The following is a 25,156-nucleotide window of genomic DNA, read 5'->3' on the forward strand; positions in this document are numbered from 1 at the left end:
CCCCCCCCCCCCCCCCAGCAGCGCTACTCCATTAGGAAATCTGAACATTGTTATTGCATCATGGTGATTGCATTAACCAGGAGAAGGAAATGGAAAGACGTTCTCCGGTTAAATTCACAAGATGCTCCAGGAACATTCTGCTTCAGCCGAGACATAATAAGAAGGACTTTGGAAGAGTTTTGGCTGTGCTAGTAGTGGCAAGCTCACCATGGTTTAAGAAGCTGCCAAGTGAGTGGAATCAGATTGCAGAGATATTGGTCCTTAGGGAATCTAATGTGAAAAAATCCTGTAAGAGTTTCTGAGTTGCTTATTTGTTTGCCCTTCTGATATTGTCCTATATCACCAAATTGACCTTCTCTTTATTCCAAAAAGGCCCAAGTGCTGCTTAAAGAGGCTTGGCATTCTTCACCTCTTGTAATGCTTGCTTTAGTTAAGTTGGGGAAAGATACTGATGTTCTACCTTCAGCAAGAGAGCAAAAATATTCCCAATCAAGGAAGCATCCACAATGTAGATGCAAGGAATTGCATTTCCCAAATAGTCGCTATATTGCTTGCTTACTCATAAAAAGAAAGAATGGACCAGATTTATTTTTTCCATCCCAGTCTAGGAGAAGCCATGACCCCTGATTCAAGTCACTAGAGAGATAGCACTTAGCAATAGCAATAGCACTTAAGACTTTATATAACAGCTCCATAGTGCTTAGAGATGATGCAAGGGAGAGGCAGGCTTGGGGTTTTTTCCATTTGTTAACTGGTTCTTTTGGTTTGAGGTTGTATCCAGTCTTTATGGTCCAGAATACTCTATGTCTTGAAGTGAACCAAATGCTCTGATGTTGTGAGTAGCTGCTGTTGCAATTAACATTGCTAGCAACAAGCCTAGAGGAACTGGTGAGAGTCAGAGCCATTTCTAAGAGGAGTCCATCCGTACGTAGAATATGAAGAGAATCATATTGGAGCAGTGCTCTCTGGCTCTCTCTTCAGTCTTCTCCCTGGACATGGTTCCTTTCTGGTTCAGTATGAAACATTTAGCTCTTGGTTTAATTTTTTCAGTTATTTTTGTTCTAATTTTTATTATGTAGTGGTCAATCAGGAATATTTAATTCCTTTCCCTATTTTTAACAAGTCAGCATCATGGCTTCATTGAACATTAATCCCCGCTACCAAAAGAGTGTTCTGATCACATTGTAAGTGTGCTTTAAGGAGGCCTAAATCAAAATTATCAGAGGAAAAATAAGCTTAGAAGAGGGATTAAAAGAAGAGAGCAGGGCTGTCTCTTTGAGGTGATCTCATCTGAAAAATATGAAATACTTTATTAATTTGCCTGCTGTTTGAAACAGCAGGAAGGAAGGAAGCACTGCCATCATAAAGGATAATAGGCTCCCACCTCCTTTGTGCTTGATTCTGATCAGTATGTTACCTCTATTCCCTCCCTCCCCCCCAAAGAGATCCCTACTCCATGACATCCTCATCTCCACTGCTTATCATCTTGGTAATCTCATGGTTTTGCTGTTGCTTGATCATTCTCTGTAGTTCCTATTGATAAGATTTAGCACCATTGTATTTGACAAAGGGACCCTCCAAGTCCCTTCCAATTCTATTCTAAAGCTTTATCATGATGACAAACAAACTTTATCTTGAGTAATTAATAAAATCAGTGTTGCTGGAATCCCAGTGGCAACTTTCAGGAGCTTGGGGAAATCTGTTTCAGTAGCAAATCTATAAGTAAAACTCCCCCCCCCCCCCCCGTTCAGTCATCTTCAATTCTCAAAGAGTGCCTGGACACGTCCTTGCAGTTTTCTTGGCAAGGTTCTTCAGAAGTGGTTTGCCATTGCCTCCTTCCTAGGGCTAAGAGAGAGGGACTGACCCAAGGTCACCCAGCTGGCTTTGTGCCTTAACCATGATCCCAAAATGGCTCTCAGTTAAAACTTAGTTAAAGGTTAAACCATAAGCAGAGCCCTGCAGGATTAGGCCAAAAGACCCATAGAAGCCAATATCCTCTTCCTACAGAGGCCAAGCAGATGCCAAGAGAAGGAACTGATGCTCTTCTATCAACTTGGACTAATTGTAGAGAACTTTTCGATAGTTTTCCTGTGGCAAAAAACATTTTTTGCTCAGGCTTAAGCTTGGTGTTGTTGGCTGTTCTTTTACCTGTAGTTGTGTGTACATGCACGTGTGCAATTTCTATTACATTTTAACCTGGAATCAGTTTTCTCAAGGGCTGTAAACATTTTTGAGTGTTCTGTAGCTTTAAGTGTGAGAGCTGAAAAAGGAACCAATTTGGATTTTATAATTCATGCTGCCATTTGTGTTTTTAATGTTGATCACTAGTCATAAAAGGTGTGATTGGGTAAGCAGTGGCTTCTGGTGTAAATTGAAAAGTTTATAGCAGATCTCTTTTTTTTTCCTTTTAAGTCTCCACTCCTTCAACAGCTGTCTGCCTGAATTTATGACTGAACCTCTCGCCTCTCCATACCACCAACCTCCTTGTATCCTAAAAATAAGCTATGGTGGAAGTAGTGACTCGGCAAAGTCATTGTAAAGCAAATGCCAGGATCCAAGAGATATTCTGAATGTTCTTTTGTTTTGACCTCACTTTCAAATGAGCAACAGAACAAAAAAGGTGTCAACAAAAAAAATACTGGGGTCCTTTAGATAGCCAACCTGACTTTCAAAGAAAGCAAGATTCTGCAGATCACATAAAAGGAGAAGTGTGTATTATGTGGAGCTGTGTGTCTCCATGCTGTCCCCTTTCTTTTTCTGTAGTCCTCTCCCACATGACATGGCCTACATCCAAAAAGCCTCAAAGAAAAACAAACTTCACAAAGGCATAAACACACTAAAGGCAGCCAACTCTGTCCCTGTGATTTTTTTTTCTTGCCTATACCTGCCTCTCTGTTGTTTTGTTGAAAGTCCAAGCCTTTCAGCTTTGGGCCGATAAAATGAGGATTATGGCTCTATCAAAACAGGGAAGAAAATGGTAGCATTTTCATATGAATGCCTACAGTACTTTTAGCTCCAATTGTTAGATTTGAAAAACTGGGTTCTAGAATCCTATTTGACAGGCCTCTAGAATTACAAATTTAGTTATCTAAGCAATTTGTAATAACTTAACAAAGGTTAATCTTTTAGGCTGTTTTTTTAAGTAGAATTTGATTTATTTTAGCCAGAGGGTTCTGGTTTAAACAGATATATCACCTGATATATTTCAGTTTTTTCTTTATTTGCTTTAGTTTAAGAGTAAAATCTTTCTCAGGTATTGGGATACCTAAATGAAATCTGAAAAATGTGTTCATGATGCAGACAACTGTTTCTCATTCCAACACTATCAAAGCTATAGCACATGAAATTACACATTTACCATGTAATCTGAGGTCTGTTTTCAAATGATGGAGCAAAAAATGTAAAATACTTTGTAATATGGATCTGAAGCAAGATCTTTCATTTCTCTCAGTATATTCCCATTGCTTTCTTTGATTTTTTTTTGGGGGGGAGTTAAATCTCTTTTGTTGCTCCTTTGAAACTTAAAGACATTGTACAGAAAGGCACGAGCTTCATTGCAAATTAATGTTTCTGGGGCTTTTTTGTGGCTTGGGACTCAAGTACACTTCATTTTCCTGTGTTTTCTCCACTTGCCAGATATGAAGAAAAGAGAGGACACATTATCAAACTCTGTACCATACAATTTTTCATCCAGAAACTTGTTTTTTCAGATACGGGTCCTTTTGGCATATGAATGAATTAAGTACCTATTGATGTATTGAACAGGAAAGCTGTTGTTGGTTTTTTTCTTCTTCTTCCAGCTTTATCTTAACAAACCACTCTTGATGTTAGGAGAGAGAAGCTTTCATTTTACTTTATTTTTCATGAGTGTCCTTCAAATACTTTGGATTTCAGTTATCATCGGATCTGTATAGTCCAGGGCAGAAGATTATGAGAGATGAAGTTCAAAACATGTGCCTATTCTTGTGATATTTGTACTTGTCATAGTAAAGGAATGAATCTCAATCAGAAAAATGTTTAAGTGTTCTGCTCAACTCTTAATACCATTCCATGCTCCCCCCACCTCCCTCCCAAACTGTTTTGAATTTGAGCTCTCTTGTATCTTGCAGACTTCCTGGTAACTTTCCAGCAACGTGTACCATGGGAGAGACAAGGCCACACAAAAAGCCTTTGGGCAGGGGGATGAGAGAGCTGATTAGTCTGGGGTTGCCAGAACAATGCAATTCCATGACTCAGTTGAGGTTGGCCTCATTAGAATTCCTGTTCTGTTTATCCAAGCTGCCGAAGCGCATTCCAGGCACTGCTGCTTCAGTCGTAAGAGGACTTTGCGCCTCAGTCCACTGCGCTCCCAGGCGCTTCTCTAAATTGCCCCCTGCATTTCTGCCCCCAACTTACAAAGACTGATTGGCTTGCAGCATTGCCAGATGGGTTGTTTGCCTTACTGTATAATCTGCTGCTTGTTGAAAAGGGCAACTCTTTGGAAGGGCTCTTGAAGCTCTGCTGATGTTGTTTAGTTAAACCTCTACCTGAAGATTGAGTTCTTTAATACATGAGAGGTACTGTGGCATAGGTAAAGTTGAGCTGCACTTTGGGAAATATCTGCTTTGAGTCTTCCCTTTGCCTCTTAGTGGCTTTAAGCAACCCACTCCCTTTCAATCCACTCCCTGCTGGTTGCAATATGGAAGTGATGCTGATCTGTCTTGAACTGGGAGGGAGTTAGGGGGAGCATGGAATCCTTGACTTGTCTTACAATCCAGTCCTTGACTTATAATCATTCATTTAGCAACTGTTTGAAGTTAAGACAGCACTGAAAAATGTGACTTTCAACCAGCCCTTGCACTTAAACTGTCACAACAACTCCAGGGTCACGTGATCAGAATTCAGGCGCTTAGCAACCTGGCAGGAATTTACAATAGTCACAGCATCCTGGGGTCACGTGATGACCATTTGTGAACTTCCCAGCGGGCTTCTGCCAAACAAAGTCAATGGGGAAAGCCAGATACACTTAACAACCACATGATTCATTTAACAACTCCAGTGATTCATTTAACTATGGCAAAAAAGGTAGTAAAAGCAAGCAAAACTTACTTAACAACTGCCTTGCTTAGCAATGGAAATTCTGGTCCCAATTGTGGTTATAAATTGAGGACTGCCTGTAATGATTCCAACACCAAGAATGTTGCTGTGTAGATTTGGATATTTTATCAGATTTTGATAAAATACTTCTATATGTTTGAAATGGAGCCAGTTGTTTTTTATCTGAAAATGGGCATTTTTTTAAAGAAACAAAAGAAATATTTTGATAATTGCTCTGGACATATTGCTGTTAGGATAGTTCTGTGACTCAAGGTTGCATTTTGAAAAGTGACCCCAGCACTGCAGCATTCAGTTTCAGTTTATTTTGGTCAAAGATTAGCCAAAAATAACACAATTCCATACAAAGTATAAATTAAAACATAATATATCCTAGTAGATACTATTAATATAAATTACAAACCCTAACCTTTTATGCATAATGATTAAGATAGCAAAATTTTGCAACCTGAAGTGTATTCTTTTATGGTTTATAGCCGCCAGTAGCAAAGAACCATAAAAGGAAGTATATCTGCCTGGATAACATACAAGAATTGGTATAGCAAGTGATGAACGTGGATCCCTAATCATTTGGCATGTATTAGAACATCTCTCTGGAGTCATATGAATAAAACTGTTCGAAGGAAGGAATCAGCCATGTAAAACTGCTGAAGGATGTGAATATCCTCCTCAGTTTGACCTGGTAATGTCTATTTTGCTGGCTATAGGCATTCTCTAAATTACCAACATGTAATCACTTTTTCCTAAGTCTTCTATCAGTTTGGGCAGCAATATTCCATAAGTACTGTTTAATCATTTTTCTTGCCTCAGAAAGTCTAATGGTAGTTAAGATTGATGAATATAGGCCTATACTAGCCACCTTCTTTTCCACAAGTAGACCATAATTGAATCTGGAATTATGGTTGTAAATTGTTGTGGTCATCAGTTGAAGCATCATGTGAGCGGATCAAATTTTCTGACATTTTTTTGTGGTGGTTGTTAAGCAAACCCATTTCCCCCTAAAGGGTGTTTTTTGCCAGAAACCGGACATAAACACCTGGCAAAAAACACGGGATGCTGTAAACAGCATAAAGGTGAGCTATTGTCAACCATGCAAAATGTGACCATGTGGGAGAGTGTGGCCATTGTAACTTCAAAAACAGATTGTAAGTAGCTCTGGCTAAGTCTGTCACAACTAGTTGTTAATTGAGAACCACATGTCAGGTGCAAAGAACCAGGAACATTTGCTGGATTCCAAAGGCTGAAGAGTTTATTAATGCTACCTAACAGTCAAAACTAAATTGAAACTAAATATGGCTCAACAGAATTGGGCCTCTTATGGCTGTGCAATGATTCCAAACTGATAACATATTTAACTCACCTTCCAGCTCAGCCTGATCATCTCCTATATCACCTCTACTTCCTATATTCAGCTTGAGGGTTTATCATGAAAAATCAGAGGGATAAAGCTGGAGTGTTGACATTTCAGTCTAAGATGGAAGTGACTAGAGCTAGAGTCCTTCAAGACTGAGATCTTAGCACCTTTAACATGCAGGACTTGAGTACAGGCCCCAGAAAGCTGCTTCTCTCCATTCAGGAGAAGGCACATCAACTCAAGACTCTGTCAAAAATGGGTGCAGAGAGAACCAATATTAGTCACATGTTCAGGGACTAGTGAAGGGACTATCTATGAATGTACATTTGACAGAACTGGGGTTTTGGCATGTTTCCATACATATTATTGCCATGCGCTTCCTATAAGACATAGGTAATGTTATTGTATAATTCAATAGGCTGCTGAAATAAACATTATTAATTATTGTAGAATAGTACTTTATTTTATATTATCCCCAACATGCTAATTTACATGCAAATATACTCTTTTACCTGTATTTACATACAGTTTATAAAATGAATGAGGACACCCTTTTTTGTGATGCGAGTTCTCTCTCTGTATCTCATCTATAGGCAAATGGATGGAGATGATCCTGTTATTTGTTTATTTTGTAAAAATCGATCTGAGGATAGAATATGGATTTGTTTTGAACAGGTTCTTGTGCACAGTACTACTCCATTCTCAGAGCAGCAGAGGGAGTCTTATCCCAGCCTGTGAACCTGACTCAATCTGGAAATCGTATGACCCTGTCTTGAAAACTGGAAAACTCAGCACTGATATTTAATATGTTATACAGGCCCTATGACTTGATACCTCCACAGGCCTTGTTCCATCCCTTTGGTATCTGAGGTTGATGTGTTCAACCATAGTAAGAATTGTTTGACTTTTGTCTTAACACGTAGCATGAACCCAGACAAGTGTGGCTGTTATCAACGAGCCAAACAAACCAAGGTTTAGAGAACAGTCTCTGCAGGATATGTTTGTTGCTTCAGTTGTTAACCATAGCAATCTATATTTATTATGGCATTTACAGCTTGCCTGTCCTCAAGGAGCTCAGAGTGTCTGTCGGGTTCTGCTCTAATATTAGTCTATTATTTTAAATAATTTCCATGCTACTTGTCAGGTTGCTGGAATTACTTCCTCTGTGAAGTTCAGTCAAAGTGATTGACCTAAACTCATCTATTGAAGATGGATTTGAACTGTATCATGGTTTGGAATATTGTGTGAACTCAGGTCTAGCTTACTGATGTAAACTGAGCATTCTTGCAGTTATACAGCCACCAATATATAATTTAAGATTAAAGTATTAAAGCCACATAATACAGTAGTCTCAGAACCCTTAGGCACAGTTCTCTGCTTTGTTCACGTATAATGCTTAATATGATAGGAAAAGGCAGTTGCTAATACAGAAGTTATTTTGTTTTATTTTTGATTAAAGTTAATTTAAATTTCAAAGTCCTAGTCTACTGCTAATATCTCAAGAAATTAATCATGGATATATTTAAATTACTCAACTATTTTTTGTATATTTGGATCATTGTGTACAAATGGGGAGGTTATTTATATCTATGCAAGTAAGATTGTATGTACTCTGTGTATGTCCCATCCCTGAAAAATTTGCAGATTCAGGAGTAGTAAATATAGTCAATTTGTTATTCTGACTTTGGATTATTAAAGAAGCAGAACTTATTGAACCTGATGTTAAAAAAATATTTCAAAAGCTGCAAAATCCAGAGCTAGTTTAGATAAGTCCAGACTTACTTTGTCAATATATCTTCCTGTATCATAAAAGCACATAAAATGCACATAGACTGCTCCTGGCTCTTCTTTGCTTTGGATTCCTTGTTATCTGTCACAGTTGAAGAGCCTTCATACATGCAGATATTATTGTTTGAATAAAATTGAGGCACACATGTTTTAATACATTCAATAAATATGGTAACAATCCAGTATTTATATGTAAATGTGATATACATTCCATGGCCTTAGAATAGTAAAATAAGCTGCTCAGAGAGTATTGGGCATACTATTACTTTTCTTAAATTGTCCATTCAAAAAGAAAGCATAATTTCCTTCAGAAGTTGTGAGTGTAAGGAGACTATTTTGTGGATTATGCAACAAGAATGGAAAAGCCAGTGCCTTTGGAATTTGGGTAATGTTTCACAGGTACAGAAGTTTTAAGATGCTTAGCATTTATTTCATAACTAGACAACCCATGACTTGTTTCAGAAATATTTTCTTAACTAAACAGAGAAACAGAATGACCATGGGTTGTCTTCTCACTTCTTGCCTGCTTCCCCATTGACTTTCCTTGTGGGAAGCTGGCAGAGAATGATGGAAATACCATCAAGCCATCAATACCTGAGCCGTACCTTGTGATATGATACATTCCTGGATTTATTAAATGGGCACAAGCTGAATTGGACAGTTTGGACTGAAAATCAAGAAAATGCATGTCTGTTCACTATGCATTCCATCCCCCTAATGATACTGATAGATTATGCCTGCTCCACAGAAATGGAGGAACAGGTTTACTGGCAATCCTGATAACCACTTGTTTAGTGACTGTTCAAAATTAGAAAGGCACTGAAAAAAGTGACTTATGATCGTTTTTCACACTTAATGACCGTTGCAGCATCCCCATGGTCATATGATGAAACTTTGGCTGCTTGGCAACTGATTCATATTTATGATGGTTGCAGGATCCCGGGTCCTGTGATCACCTTTTGGGACCTTCTGACAATCGAAGTCAAGGGGGAAGCTAGATTCACCTCACAACCGTGTTACTAGCTTAACAACTGCAGTGATTCATTTAACAACTGTGGCAAGAAAGGTCATAAAATGGGGCAAAAATCACTTAACAAATGTGTCGCTTATAAGTTGAGGAATAACTGTACTTCAAATCAAATTGTTGAGGAAGAAAAGCATGCATTGGCTGGTTATGGAAAACACAGCCAAGAATGGGCACTGTTGAATACATACAAAACAAAATATAAATGTCAAAATAATGTAATAAAACCCCAAACAGACTGCTGGCGAGGAAAACCATTACATGGTCAATTCTACAAAAGATCAAGGGGAAAGTGGATAAACATAAAACCTAGCAATGACTTAAAACTGGAACATTAAAAAAGAAACTGAAGGCTTGATTTTGGCTGCTCAAGAGCAAAGCTATTTGAACTAATAGTTCATTGAATTGATATTATTGATACTGAATTTAATTTTGCCTTTTTCTGATTGCTTTGTTTTTAATCATAAATACAATTTATATTTTTAATTGTGTAAGTTTCTTTCATTGTGCCTTAAATAGAGTATACAAATTGAGTAAATAAATCTATAAGATAATCCCTCAGGAACTGCACTACAGACATGGAATTGGCAGAATATGTACTGGCCACACATACCACAATCAAAATCAATTGGAGGAAGGAGGGTATGTGGTGTCTGGGTGATCAGAGCAAACTTTTGCAAGCCTCAAACTCCCAAGTTCCTCCCTCCATTGCTCCAGATACAAGGAAAAGATTGGAAGCTTTTGCTTCTCTTCTATATAAGTGCCCTTTGGATTGCATCTGAACATGATAAACTGTAGCTACTTTAAACTGGTTAATTTGCAACAAGCTAGGTTTGTAATCTATTTTTGAAATAGTTATGTTGGTTTGCCAGATTTTGTTGAACCTTAAAGGCACAGTCATTTAAAAAACAAAAGTGGGAGTTTCCTAAAAGAAGCAAAATGTAGGAGGCCAAGACTTAACTACAGCTCATTTCTCTCTCTCTCTCTCTCTCTCTCTCTCTCTCTCTCACACACACACACACACACACACACACCAACTTTATAGTCGATGCCTCCATAGTACAGAGGTGGCCAGAAAGTTCTCAAATCAGCATCTAGGCCTTTTAAACATTTTATCTGAAAACTATTATGAAAATAGTTTGCCAGGTTCCTACAAAAAAATGGCATGTTGAGAAGATATGTCTGTGCAAGTTTTTGTTGGTCATATAGAGGAATGTTCAGCTGTAGCCTGAATTGGCACGACAGATTATTTTGCTGGCAAGACCTGCAAAGTTTCAGTAGAATGGTGGGTATTGCAGATAGAGATGCTGCATGGGGGACAGGGTCAGTGATAGCACAAGGTGACTAATGGCAAAAGCTAATTGTCTCATACTACTAGTGAACCTGGTAGTAGTAAAATTTAGGTTCGATCTAATTGCCTTCTCTAAAGTGGAATATGGGTGTGTTTTGTGTGTGTGTATGTTGCCCTTCATAGCAAAGAGAATGTTTTAGGTCAGACATATCAAACTGCCAGCCCGCAGGCCGGATGTGTCATGCCGAAACCGCGCCCACCCCATTGCCAGCAATGGGGAAAAAGTCCCGATACATCGCGCAACATCACGTGACGTCGCAAGTTTCACATGCCTGTTTTAGGTAGTCTCTGCGAGTGGTGTCTTGGGCTAATTTTGCTCCTATTATAAGACCAGCCATGGTAACAGCTACAGTATGGTAATCAAATGCTCAGCTTTAGAATTTGAATAAGGTTAACTAGAGTAAATCTCCCATCTTTCCTTCTTCCTGCACATCTAGTCCTGTCTGCCATCTTTGTTAGTATTGTCAAATCTATCTTTTCTTCTCTTAGCAGGGAAAACCTGGCTGACCACATTCTTCACGTCCTGGGAGGGGGAGAACGCATATCTGACCCTGAATGTAATGCAAGCCAAACAAATCAAATGTGGGTCACATTGTGGTTTTGAAGATGCTTCTTACTGGAAGAATCCCTTCCCGGCCCGGCCCAGCTGCTGTTAGAACCATCCCATCTGCATAAAACTCACAGATTGCTGATATTTTCTACTGGGGTTGCGGAAGAAGGCTTTTTGTAAATATTTAAGTCTGGCTTAACTGCAGTGAACTTGTAAAGCCAACATTTCTGCATATTTAGCCCCATCAACATGTTATATATTTTGTCAGAGTTGTCCTTCCTGTTTGTTTTTTAATAATGGGTTTTGAATTGCTATTCAGAATAAACACAAAAGATGATGCTCTTTTCTAAATTGGGTTAACATACTTTTTCTTTCCTGTGCAAAATATGAAATACATTATTTTGAATAATTAGTGTATGTAGTAATTAAGATGTTGGACTAGATGTGGAGAGACATACGGTCGTTATCCAGGTCTCTCCAACTATGGACACACTTTGAGCCAACAACAACCTATCTTACAGGTTTGTTGTGGTGAAGAAAAATAGGAGGAAGAAGCACTGTGTGTACTATCTTGAGCTCCTTTTCTAAAAGTCAGGATATACATCTAATAATAGACTGAACCATGGCATGCTTTTTATCTTCCAGGTTTGTGAACAAGCAAGTTGTGATTATTACCTATAAGATGAGCAATATTAATAAGTGAGACTTGGACAAAGAAAGGACTTCCCAGAGTACAGTAATACTAATACTCCAACCCAGAATCCTTTACTGCCTCCAGCAGTCTAACTTTTCCAGGTGCTTCCTAGGAGTTATATCAAGTCCATATATTCCTTTCTATAACTCCTGTACTATATTTATTGATTAGTTAGAAAATCATATCAAATCACCTTCATTAGGTGACATATATTCACCTACCGCTCCTGATTTCTCTGCAGCAGCTTCTGTAACCAGTTACCTTCCCGCTTTGTTGGACCATGAGCTTCCTCATTCACAATCACCATGATTATGTTTTGCTTTTCTCTGTAGTATTTCAGTATCTGAATTACTATAATCCTTTTGAGATAGGACCCTTTCATCCCTGGGTTACAGGTTGAAGGGAAATATGTGAGAGAAAATGTCTTGATAAAGGCTAGTTGAGATGAGCTTTCAAGAGTTTCCATTGTTGGTTAATGAGCTGCCAATGATCACTCTTAGACCAGGCTTTTTTTTTTCTTCCTTGTGGCTTCCAGATGAGAACTTACTGTGGGATCAATTAGGGCTCACTCTCTTACAATGATTGTACAAGCAACATTATCTTCAATTTGCCCTGTTTCCTCAGTACTGCTTCCAGCTGTGTTTTCTTTTTTGCATGGGAAAACAACAGCTTTTTTCCAATTTGTCAGAAAAGTAATGCAGTCTGCAGAGCTACATCTTTCCTTTGCTCTTTTAAAATGAGCAATAAAAGGTGCTAATATTGCTAAGCCCAGACAGAATTACCTTTTACCATGGATGATATTTTTATACCTACTTATTTTATTCTTCTATTTTTGTAACCAATCTTCAAATAGTGAAATACTACTAAGTGCTCCATGCAGTATGTGATGTTAAAACCCACATTTCATGATGTTGCACATCTACAGTAGTAGAAGAAAAGTAGGATCCTATTACAGTTATGCTCCTAAAATTGTTGCTGACTTGAAAAAGTCCTTTTTTGCTACATCCTCACCCCAAGTATGTGTATATATTATACATATGCCATATATTGTACATTGCATTAAATGATTAGAGTGATATAACACTATTTTAAGTGTAATTTCATATTTTAATAGAGACTTATGGAAGGAGATAACTAGAAAGGACTTTTAATGTTACTAAACAGTTACTAAACACTAAAGCTTTTTTTAATGGAGTGATTGAGAAATACCGTATTTTCGGGCGTATAAGACGACCCCCAACTTTTCCAGTTAAAATATAGAGTTTGAGCGAGGGGGGGGGAGAAAACTTGATGAGTAATATGCCAAACCACATGTGTAAAGGAATAAAATAGAATACCCGTATTTTCGGGCGTATAAGACGACTGGGCGTATAAGACGACCCCCGACTTTTGAGAAGATTTTCAGGGTTTAGAAAGTCGTCTTATACGCCGGAAAATACGGTACATATTGCAAAGAATACTTTATATTGAAATTATTCTGAGGTGGTCGATAGGTCACAATCCATGTCATATCTTTCCCCCAGTTGAAAAAGAGAAGCAGCAATAAGAATACTGCTGCGGGTGGAACCTTAATGGAATGTGAGAATAAAAATACATACCATACTGTAATTTAGAACAATAGTTTTGCCACTTTCTTTCCACCCCAAAAGGAATTTATTAATCCTAGGGGCTATCTGGAAGCACCTTTGTTCATTCGTTTTCTCTCTTCCATCCTTCTTTTCCGCCTTCCTTTGCCATATGAGGAATAGGCAGTAATGTTAACAGCATAAAAAGATAAAAGTAAAAGATAAGATAAAAGCTGTAGGAATATTGCAAAGGACTTGAAAAGATTTCTGGAGTGTTGAAACTGGGCTTGAATGCTAGGTAGGCTGTAGGAAGGTGTCCGGCATTGGCTTGGATCATATTTCAACTTTGGGGTCAGTGTCTATTTTAGGTAGGCTGTTTTTGTAAGCCAAGAGCAATGCTGGCTTCGAGGTGGCATTGCTGATCTTAATTCTTTGCCAGGAGCTCCTTTTAGCATGTATTAATCAACGGCTCTTACTACAACTGAGGGCAATGGAGGGTGAATAATACTTAATTATCTCTGTGGGGTCTAAGTCAGAGAAATAACAAGCTTTTCTAAAATCTGCTTGTGACTACAGCAATTAAAGGAGGCCATTTTGTAGTGCTTTTCTGTTTACCTTCTGGTAATAAAGGGGCAAGGAATGTTTATGTTTGGCTGCAGATTCTATTTCCTGTTATTCAATCAAGAGCAATTGATTAAATAACTATGTAGAATCCAGTCAGAATCTGTACTTAACAATTTCAGTAGAGTCGTGGATTTGTACTTATACAAATCTAATTAGAATAGAATAGAGCTGGAAAGGACCTTGGAGGTTTTCTAGTCCAGCCCCCTGCTCTAGCTAGTCTCTTCTTAAAAATCTCCAGTGATGGAAGCGCCTACGATTTCTGGGGGTAAGCTGTTCCACTGGTTAATTGTCCTCATTGTCAGGAAGTTTCTCCTTAATTCCAGGTTGCTTCTCTCTTTGTTCAGTTTCCAAACATAGTTTCTTGTCCTGCCCTCTGGTGTTTTGGAGAATAACGTGACCCCCTCTTATTGGTGGCAGCCCCTCAAATACTGGAATACTGCTATCATGTCTCCCCTATTTCTTCTTTTCTTTAGACTAGCCACCAAGTCCTGCAGCCGTTCTTCGTATGTTTTAGTCTCCAGGCCTTTGATCACCTTAGTTGCTCTTCTCTGAATTTTTTCCAAACTCTCAACATCTTTTTTGTGATATGGTGACCAAAATTTGCTGCAGTATTCCAGGTGTGGTCTTACTAGGGTTTTATAAAGCAGTACTAATACTAATTCATAAACTTAAGATTCTTTTCATATAACGTGCAGTATGTGGAAGAGTTTCTTTTTCTTATTTCTATAATAGCACTCCAGAAATTGATATTCAGTTCAGCTAGTCCTCACTTAATGACCAGTCTTTTAGCAACTTTCAAAGTTTATGATGGAACCCCCTCTAAAAGATACTTAGACCTGGTTCTGAAGTTCTGACTGTGGCACCCCCTCCCCCTCATGGTCACATGATTGCATTTTGGATGCTTGCCAACCAGTTCACCTTTATGGCCTGTTGCAGTGTTCTATGGTCACGTGATGCAATTGATGGGGGTTTTGCCACAAACCAGCCTTTTTAGTCAATTTACAGCAAAAAACAGCCATAGGATTGTATTGACTCGCTTAACGACCACAGCATTCACTTAACAATTGCCATGTTTACTTCATCACCACAAAAGAAAAGGTTGTGGAATCAGGTTGGTTATATGGGTGCCTCCACTTACAACTGTCATGACTTATAGTGGAAATTCTAGACTCCATTATTGTTGTAAATCAAGAAGTACCTATATGCTAAATCAGCATAAACACAAACATAGTGCTGGATCTAAGAATTGCTGTCTCACACTCATAGTCCCACAGAAAGTAGTTGGACTAACGCTGAATTATAGTTCCAGTCCATCCAACTAGCTGTTTACGTAATACCTTGGTTCAGTGCATTGTCAGGTTTGTTTTGCTTGGTTCATATTAACATATTTTAGGACCTCCACATTTGTAACGTGTAAACTAGGGTTCATGCTTACTTATGACTGATCACTTCAAAGATACGATTGACCGCAAAAACTTCAACCTGGATTTGTAGTTCCAATGACTACCTATATGCTCTAGGTTTATTTATTTTGGACACTCACAGCTGGCCCATAGTTGTGACCATTTGCGACATCCTATTGTCACAAAACCACAATTTACAACACTTTTGCCAGAAACTGTTGTTTATTTCAGGTTTCTGACAAAAAATGTCCACTGTTGACAGTGAGTTTGTTTAACAACCACAGGGTTCACTTAATTGACTGCTGGGGTTCGCTCAATGACTGCTGCAGAAAAATGTTGTAAAATTGGACCGGTCATCTGCTGACCTGCTTGGCAACTGGCACAACTCATGAGCATAATATCGAGCTCAATTACAGTAGTAAGTTGAGATTACTTGTAACTAAACCCAAAATGGATTCTGCTTTACCAGAGAAAACAGAGCAGCTCAGATTTGGTGCTTGGGATTTAGAATGCTTATTCCTGGTTCATGCAATTATGAAGTAGGCACTATCAACCAACCAGGCTGATTGATGAAGTTCTAAAACTCCTTTGGCTTTAATTTGCCTAGGAGTAGGTAATGAATGTGCTTAGCAGTTAAGTAGGATAATCATGGGGTGAAATGGCTAGGATAGCATTGTGCATTGGAGGGGAAAGTGGTCAGTGATTGAATTTTTGCAATTTTGAGAGCATAGCATGTTAAACTCTATATGCAAATGTAGTTGCATGGTTTGCAATTGAAACATCATACTTTTTCTCTGTGAAACACATCCACATTAAAGGGATGATAGATTTTCTTCCCAACTTTCTCTGCTAGAATTTCAGATATTTTTTCCAAAATCCCAACATTAATATAAGTGCATATCATGTCTTAGTGTAGTATTTGATTATAAATATTTTATAACATGCTTCCTTATTTAAATAAAAAGGAAAATAGAAGGTTCTGACAACTGCTAATTTATTATTTTTAGTTTCTCCAAATACTGTAGTTACATACTTTTGTTCATGACACAAATGTATGATTCCTAAAGTAATTTTAGCTTTAAAATTATCCTACTTAATTTATTCTGTTTCTTACTGGATTTTATAAAAAAATATACTGTTTGAGGAAATAACAATGGAAAGGGGAAATTTTCAATTCTATATCACACATTGTGATTTAAAAATCTTTCTTTGGACATCTGATGGAGATTGGAAAAGTGCATTGTTTTTCATCCAGTGATTCTGAGACTATGGACATATAATAATAATAATAATAATAATAATAATAATAATAATAATAATAATAATAATAATAATAATAATAATAATAATAATAATAATAATAATAATAAAGTTGGAAGGGACCTTGGAGGTCATCTAGTCCAGCCCCCTGCTCAGGCAGGAAACCCTATACCATTTCGGACAAATGGCTGTCCAGTCTCTTCTTAAAAACTTTCAGTGTTGGAGCATTCACCGCTTCTGAAGGCAGGTTGTTCCACTGGTTAATTGTTCTAACTGTCAGGAAGTTTCTCCTTAGTTCTAGGTTGCTTCTCTCCTTGATTAGTTTCCATCCATTGCTTCTTGTTCTGCCTTCAGGCGCCTTGGTAAATAGCTTGACTCCCTCTTCTTTGTGGCAGCCCCTGAGATATTGGAACACTGCTATCATGTCCCCCTTCGTCCTTCTCTTCATTAAACTAGACATACCCAATTCCAGCAGCCTTTCCTTATATGCTTTAGCCTCCAGTCCCCTAATCATCTTTGTTGCTCTTCTCTGTACTCTTTCTAGAATCTATAATCTCAACTTCTTTTTTACATCGTGGTGACCAAAACTGGATGCAGTATTCCAAGTGTGGCCTTACCAAGGCATTGTAAAGTGGTATTAATACTTCACGTGATCTTGATTCTGTCCCTCTATTAATGCAGCCCAGCACTGTGTTGGCCTTTTTGGCAGCTGCAGCACACTGCTGGCTCATATTTAAGTGATTGTCCACTAGGACTCCGAGGTCCCTCTCATAGTTACTACTATTGAGCAAGGTACCCCCTATACTACACCTGTACATTTGGTTTTTCTTGCCTAAATGTAGAACCTTACTTTTTTCACCATTGAATTTCATTTTGTTAGATAGCGCTCAGTGTTCAAGTCTGTCCAGATCCTCCTGTATCCTAAGCCTGTCTTCTGGAGTGTTGGCTATTCCTGCCAGCTTGGTGTCATCTGCAAATTTGATGATTTCCCCATCTAGCCCCTTGTCCAAATCGTTGATTAAGATGTTGAACAGCACTGGGCCCAGAACAGAGCTCTGGGCACCCCACTACACACTTCCCTCCATGTAGATGCGGTTCCATTGAGGACCACACACTGAGTACGGCCGGTCAGCCAGCTACGGATCCATCTGGTGGTGATGCTGTCTAACCCACATTTTTCTATCTTATCAAGTAGTAGGTTGTGATCTACTTTATCAAATGCCTTACTGAAGTCCAAGTAAATTATATCCACAGCATTCCTCTGATCCACTAATTTTGTCACTTGGTCAAAGAATGTGATAAGATTTGTCTGGCATGATCTGTTTTTGACAAACCCACATTGGCTTTTAGTACTGATGTTGTTTGCCTCTAGGTCAGGGCTTTTCAACCAGTGGTACGGGTACCACCTGTGGTACATTGGCACCTGGCAGGTGGTACGTGACCATTGGCACATGGCAGGTGTCTTGCTCGGCTGTGGCTTGGGGGGCACTTTTTTCAGTGCCATTGTAACTTCAAACAGTCACTAAGCGAACTGTTGTAAGTCGAGGACTACCTGTACTTTATCACTTTTTTCCTTTTTTGGGGGGGGGTCATCAAGTTTTTGACCCCTTGCTAGGCGACTGGTGGTACTCGGATGTTGCCATATCCTAAAAGTGGTACAATGGGTGAAAAGGTTGAAAAGCCCTGCTCTAGGTGTTCGCTGATTCGTTGTTTGATTATCTTTTCTAGAATCTTCCCAGGTATTGAGGTCAGACTGATAGGTCTGTAATTTCCTGGGTCCATTTTTTTTCCTTTTTTGAAGATGGGAACTACATCAGCTCTTTTCCAGTCCTCCGGTAGTTCCCCAGTGCTCCAGGATCTTTGAAAAATATAGTTCAATGGTTCTGAGATCACATCTGCCAGTTCCTTGAGAACCCTGGGGTGTAATCCATCTGGTCCTGGTGACTTGAACTCGTCTAGGCTGGACAGGTGCTCACTTACCGTTTTCTTGCCTATCTTAACCTGCGTTTCTATTCTGTTTTTTATGGCATTGTTTTTGGTAGGTTGGTCTGTTTTTTCCCTTTGTGTAAAGACACATGCAAAAAACGAGTTAAATAGTTCTGCTTTCTCCCTGTTGCTTGTCACCTTCTTGCCACTTTCACCCACTAATGGACCAATCATTTCTTTCACTTTTTTCTTGATTTTTACATGTTGAAAGAAGCTTTTTTTGTTATTTTTGACTTTGGCCGCAAGCCTTAGTTCATTTTGAGCCTTGGCTTTCCTCACTTCATCTTTGCAGGCTCGGGCTATTTGCTGATATTCTGACTTAGTCATGTGTCCCTCTTTACACTTTCTATACTTGTCCTTTTTATCTTTCAATTTATCGGAGAGTTCTTTATGCAGCCATGCTGGTTTCTTTTGAGAGCTATTATTTTTCCTCTTTGTTGGTATTGTGCTGGACTGGACTTTTATTATCTCACTTTTCAAAATTTCCAAAGCTTCTTGAGTTGTTTTCCCCTTGAGGATTCTCATCCATGGAATCCTTCCCAAGCCCTCTCTAAGTTTATTGAAATTAGCTCTCTTAAAGTCCAAGACTCTAGTTTGACTGTGTTCTGTTGCTTGTGCTTCCATAATGTTGAATTCCAATATTGCATGATCACTTTCTCCCAAGGTTCCTGTGGCTTCAACACCTTCTATCATTTCATCTCTGTTAGTGAGAATTAGATCCAAAATGGCTAATCCCCTAGTTGCCTTTTCTACTTTTTGGGAGGCAAAGTTGCCTGCTGGGTTTGCAAGGAATCTGTTTGATCTTCCATTTGGTGCAGAGTTTGTCTCCCAGTTGATGTCAGGGTAGTTAAAGTCCCCCATTACTATTGTTATGTGCTTCCTACATACCTTAGTTAGCTGACTAGCAAAAAGTTCATCTATTACCTCTGTTTGGTTGGATGGCCGTCATTTTTCCCCCTTTTATATTGACCCAAATGCATTCAAGGCAGTTTTCATCATTGTTGTGCTCTATTTCTGTAGCGATGTAGTTATTTCTTACATATAGAGCATGGAGGCCGTACGGGTCTGGATGGGGAGGAACAGACTCAGACTCAACCCTTCCAAGACCGAGTGGCTGTGGTTGCCGGCGCCTCGGCATAGTCAGCTGACCCCATCGCTGTCTATAGGGGGCGAAATTTTGGCCCCCTCAGAGAGGGCGCGCAACTTGGGTGTCCTCCTGGATCCACGGCTGACACTGGAAGATCATGTNCTTTAAAGCGCTCCATGGCATCGGGCCTGGATATCTCCGAGACCGCCTTCTGCCACAGATTCCCTCTCACAGACCGGTACGCTCCCACAGAGCGGGCCTCCTCAGGGTGCCGTCGGCCAAGCAATGTCGGCTGGCGACCCCCAGGGGGAGGGCCTTCTCTGTGGGTGCCCCCACCCTCTGGAACGAACTACCCCCCGAGGTCCAGACGATTCCGGACCTCCTACCTTTTCGCCGCGCCCTCAAGACATGGCTTTTTCAACAAGCGGGTCTGGCCTAGGGAGAATTTTTAAATAGGGATAATTTTAATTTAAATTTTAATTAACTATACAGCGGAAAAAAAAATATTTGGTTTTTAACAGGTTTTATGGGGGGATGATGTTTTATGTGTTTTAATATGCTGTAAGCCGCCCTGAGTCCTATAGGGAGAAGGGCGGCATATAAATCCATGAAATAAATAAATAAATAAATAAATAAACTTCGCCTCCTCTTTTATTTGGTCTGTTTCTTTTAAATAATTTAAATCCCTCTAGCTGTGTGTTCCATTTGTGGGTTTCATCCCACCATGTTTCCGTAATGGCAACAATATCATATCTGCCCTCATTAACCTGAATTTCTAGTTCACCCTGTTTGCTGCTCATACTCTGTGCATTGGTGTATAGACATTTGAGTCCTTTATGACTGACCCTGTATTTACTTTCTATGTAACCTGTGTGGTGCCTGAGTTCCCCTATTGTCTTACTAACTATTTGGTTAGTTCACTTTGTGTGACACTCGCTATTAGAAGCTTGATTTTGCTTGACAGCAAGGTTGATATTCTTGTCCACACACATATCTATGTTACTTGCACTGATAGTCCTATAATTTTTAGATTGCCGGGGACAGGGATGTTTTGTATCAATTAACTCACTGTCCCCGCTGTTTAGTTTAAATATTCCTCCAGAAAAATCTGTGAATTTATAGTCGAGTAATTTGGGTGTGTCAAGTAAATTGTGTGGTTGGGGAAGAGAATTTAACCGGTTTCTCTAGTCTAGTTTGATAGTGGGTCTCCAGGGATGTTTGAAATCACATAGATGAACCTGTCTGCTGCAGGTTTGCCTTTGCTTCATTTGTGGATGCAGGCAAGGATTGCCACTATCTATATAGCTTTGTTTTTGACGCTTGCCAGGTTGTGGCCCATTCTTTTTTAATGTTGCTTTTGTTGCTTCACAGGGACTGGTGGGATACATTCAATTGCAGATAGTCCTCAGTTACGACCACAGTTGGGACCTGAATTTCCATTGCTGAACAGAGTGGTTGTTAAGTGAGTCATGCCCAATTTTATGGCCTTTTTTGCCATGGTTGTTAAGCAAATCACTGCAGTTGTTAGATGAATCACATGGTTGGTAAGCAAATCCAGCTTCTCCCATTGAAGTCAGCTAGGAAAGCTGCAAATGATAATAACATGACCCCAGGATGCTGCAACTGTTATTAATACAATACACCTGTTGCCAAAAGCACAAATTTTGATTATGTGACTGTGAGGATGCTGCAATAGTCATAAGGGCAAGGGCCAATCATAAATCACTTTTTTCAGTGTTGTTGTAATTTTGAATGGTTGCTAAACAAATGGTTGTAAGTCAATGACTACCTGTATTCCTTGTTTTTCATATGTGTTATTAGAACAAGCCTTTCAAGAGCCGTAGCAATTATTCCCTTGCAGCTGAGAGGCTGGAGGAATAGTGAGTTGCTTAGATTGGAACCTGAAATAGCATTGGCATGTCTTTTAACAATGATGCTTTCTCCTGTCTTGTGCCAAATCCAGTGCTTAAGGATTGAGTACCTGTACAAGGCCTTAGGTACATTTTCCAGCATCAATGAAGCATCCTGGCTGGGAATTCAGGGACTAGTAGTCCTAGTTCATCTAGTCCTAGTTCATCCAGGGATACTTCCTCCAAGTATCCCAAAGTGTAGATTGTGTGATTTGAACATTTGGAGGTTTGGGTCCTGTATTCTTTGTGTGCTGTCTCTGTTCGTCTCCAGAATAAGCCTGTGTTCTGTTTATCAGGTCTCTGCAATAGGATTTATTCTCTGTAAACATCCCCCCAGTTGTTTCCCCTCCCAACTTTGCTGTGAGTGGGAAGATTGGTATTTCCTTTTGTAATCCCCCCTTAGGATCTCAGCTCTGGGAGGATCCTAGTTCAAGATTCATTCTCAGCCAAGAACTCTGTAATCACAGCCAACTAGGCTGTCCTTTCTGCCAGATGTCCCGATCCTTGGAAGCAACAGTTTGTTCTTCAATCATTTTTTTAGCTTTTATATTTGAAAGAATCATTTCGTGCTGTCAGCTTACAACTCTGATGCCCTCCAATGAGCAGAAGCTACCAGGCACCCAGCTGGCTCACATCCTTGACTTGCTATTTTCAACATCTTGGCACACTTTGTCCATCTACAGACTTTCTATCTTTACAAATATAAGATGGAGAACAGATCTGATGGACTCTCATAATACATCCTGATAAGAAGAGCTGAAACAATATACCAGTAGTTGCTGTAGCTAACAGCTAAAATTCTATCCTGCCATAATTTGCTGGTAGACTAAACAAATGCACTTTTCTTTTTCGTATTTATCTAATATGGAAGAATTATTGTTTGATGTTCTGACCTATTTGTTGCTTCATATTTTTTTATGAGGAACTGTCTTACTGGCAACTCTTCCAGAAATTTCTTGTGCTTGAATCAGGCTATTATAATTGGATGTGCAATGAAGTAAAGAATTCTGCCTTCAAATTTTAAAATTCTGCCAGGGTAGTGGCAAAATCTTATGAATACTCAGGCAACATTTGTAAAAACAATCATGTATGTGAACCAATGGCAGTGAAGAATTTTAAAAATCCCTGTTGTCAGAGATTTAAATGGATAGATAAGAAACCTGAGTCTTTTCCGACATTTTGGACCTAATTACCATTGCCCTATAGCCAGTAATTAGGAATGATGGAGTTGCAGTCCAACAGCAATTAGAAAACAATGGATTCCTCATTTTGCTATGTTGGAAAAGATAATTCCCAGCCAACATGGCCTTGTCCATCTACCAGTTTGAGACGTTTCTTGCTTATGTGGCTTTTTGCAATGAATTTCAGTACTTTGGTCACTTAAGAAAGGAGATAGAGGGGAATTTACTGCCTTTTCTTTTCTTTCAGCACCTACCCAGGCTGGATCCTACATGTTAAATTTAATCAATCACTTTATCTTCTTCTTTTTTTTGTATACTATTTTTTTTTCTTTTTTGTTATTAGGGTTGAATGTATGATTTGTTTTGTTTCATTTGTTTGTTTTACTGTTTTGTATTTTATTTGTTATGATAAAATAACAAATAATATTAAAAAGAAAGAAAGCAAATAGTCTTTAAAAGAAGAGTAGAGAGCACATATGCAAGTGTTAGCTTTCCAACCTTTCCTCTTCTGGATACTTACTGGATGAGGCAGTTCTACCACAGATGTGAAAATACGTCAGCATGAAAAGGGTTTCCATGCTGATTTATTTCCAGTGTCTGCTGTAGAAATGCCGTGCCTGGAAGCTATATGTTCTTTTTTTTTCTGTTGTGCAATAGTGATAGAATTCTGTGTTTTAAAAGCCTTGCTGGAGAGATAGCCTGAAAAGCCTTTTCTGCAATTGGACAGAACTCCATCTGGTTTTCATTTCATAACCCCAAGAGGTAAGAGCATCTGTCATGTTCTCTTACCGTTCCCAAGTCAGTCAAAGACTTGGCTTCCTGGTCCTTGCCCACCCTGAAGAAGGGTGGGTGTAGATGTGTCTCAGCAGTGTTTCAGAGTGTGGTGAATTGCGTTTGGGTGAAGATTCCTACTTACATATTGGCGAGGCCGACAGCATTGAAAGACTTGATTTGATTATATTGATTCATTTGTTGCTAGGAAATGGCAATCCATCAGGAAGAAAGGAGGTGTCGCAATAGCAGAATCTGGGCTGCGGGCAGTAGTGGGATTCAGCCAGTTCGCACCACTTCGGCAGAATCGGTAGCTATTTTTTTGTTGCCCAGGCCCAGAATGGACTTCCCGGAAGTGGCATCCACACAGAGAACCGGTTGTTCACATATTTGAATCCCACCACCGGCTGCGGGACTCTTTGCAGGAAGTTCTGAAATGAGTTCTCTTAACAAACATAGTTGCAAGGTACAGAGAAAGGAACAAAGGTTCTCTGGGCTTCTTTTTTGTGAGCAGAAAAAAAGTTGTTACAAAGAGGCTAGGTTGCTAATGGCAATGTTAAGAGAACTCATTGAGAAATTTCAGGAGATCTTAAAAGAAAAATCATTTTAAGTCCATTGTGAGGTCCCTGAGAGAACTTTTCCAGATCTGTTCCGATTTGGTTCTGGGCCTGCTTGAAAATCCAGAGGCGCTGAAATTGTGCCAAAGGAGAATCCCCTTGAGATTTTGCATTGGAGCTTCCCTGGATTGGAGCCATTCATAGGGATTGGACTGCAACTCCCAGAATTCCTAGAGAGCCTGACTATTTAACCACATTAATGATGCCTGCTGGGAATTTCTTACCATCTAGAATACCAGCTAAGGAAAGACTGTGCTTATTTGATCAATGTACATGTCATCTTTACTACAGAGTTTGCCTAAGGTAGACAACGGTATAATGAAATCAACTAAGTTTGTTAATCTTTGTCCTATCTTATTTGCATATAGAGTACCACAAACAAGGACTTATTCATTAGCACATATACAAAAAGCCCTGCTTGCATTCCATAGCAAACATACTCCCTGGAGGGGAGGGGAAGTCAGTGAAGATCAGCTGTTCTCAACTACATGAAATGTAGGTCCATTCATCATTTTATATAGGGGGAGGAGAGTGCCACTGCAACATGCAGTCTAGCTTGAGGAATTTTGGGAGTTGAAGTCTACAAGTTTTAAAGTTGCCAAGGTTGGACATTCCCCTGATCTACACAGTGCTGTGATCCCCACTGAATATTAGTTTGCTTGTTTGTTTCATTAGTAACATAACAGATTGCGGCAGTGTTTCTCCAGCACTGGAGATGGAGGATCCACAGAATGGGTGGAGACTGTATTCCTGCCCAATCAGATCAAGTCAGCCAAAGTTGTCACGCCCCGTCCTGGTTCCATTTCCCAGTCTTGACTTGATCTTGCCCATGGACAGGACGTACAACTCTGGCTCATAGGTACAGTCTAGGCATTTTGTGGAATCCTCCTCTTCCCT

Source organism: Protobothrops mucrosquamatus, unplaced genomic scaffold (genome assembly GCF_001527695.2).
Source record: "Protobothrops mucrosquamatus isolate PMUCROS unplaced genomic scaffold, P.Mucros_1.0 scaffold44, whole genome shotgun sequence".
Classification (NCBI taxonomy): domain Eukaryota; kingdom Metazoa; phylum Chordata; class Lepidosauria; order Squamata; family Viperidae; genus Protobothrops; species Protobothrops mucrosquamatus.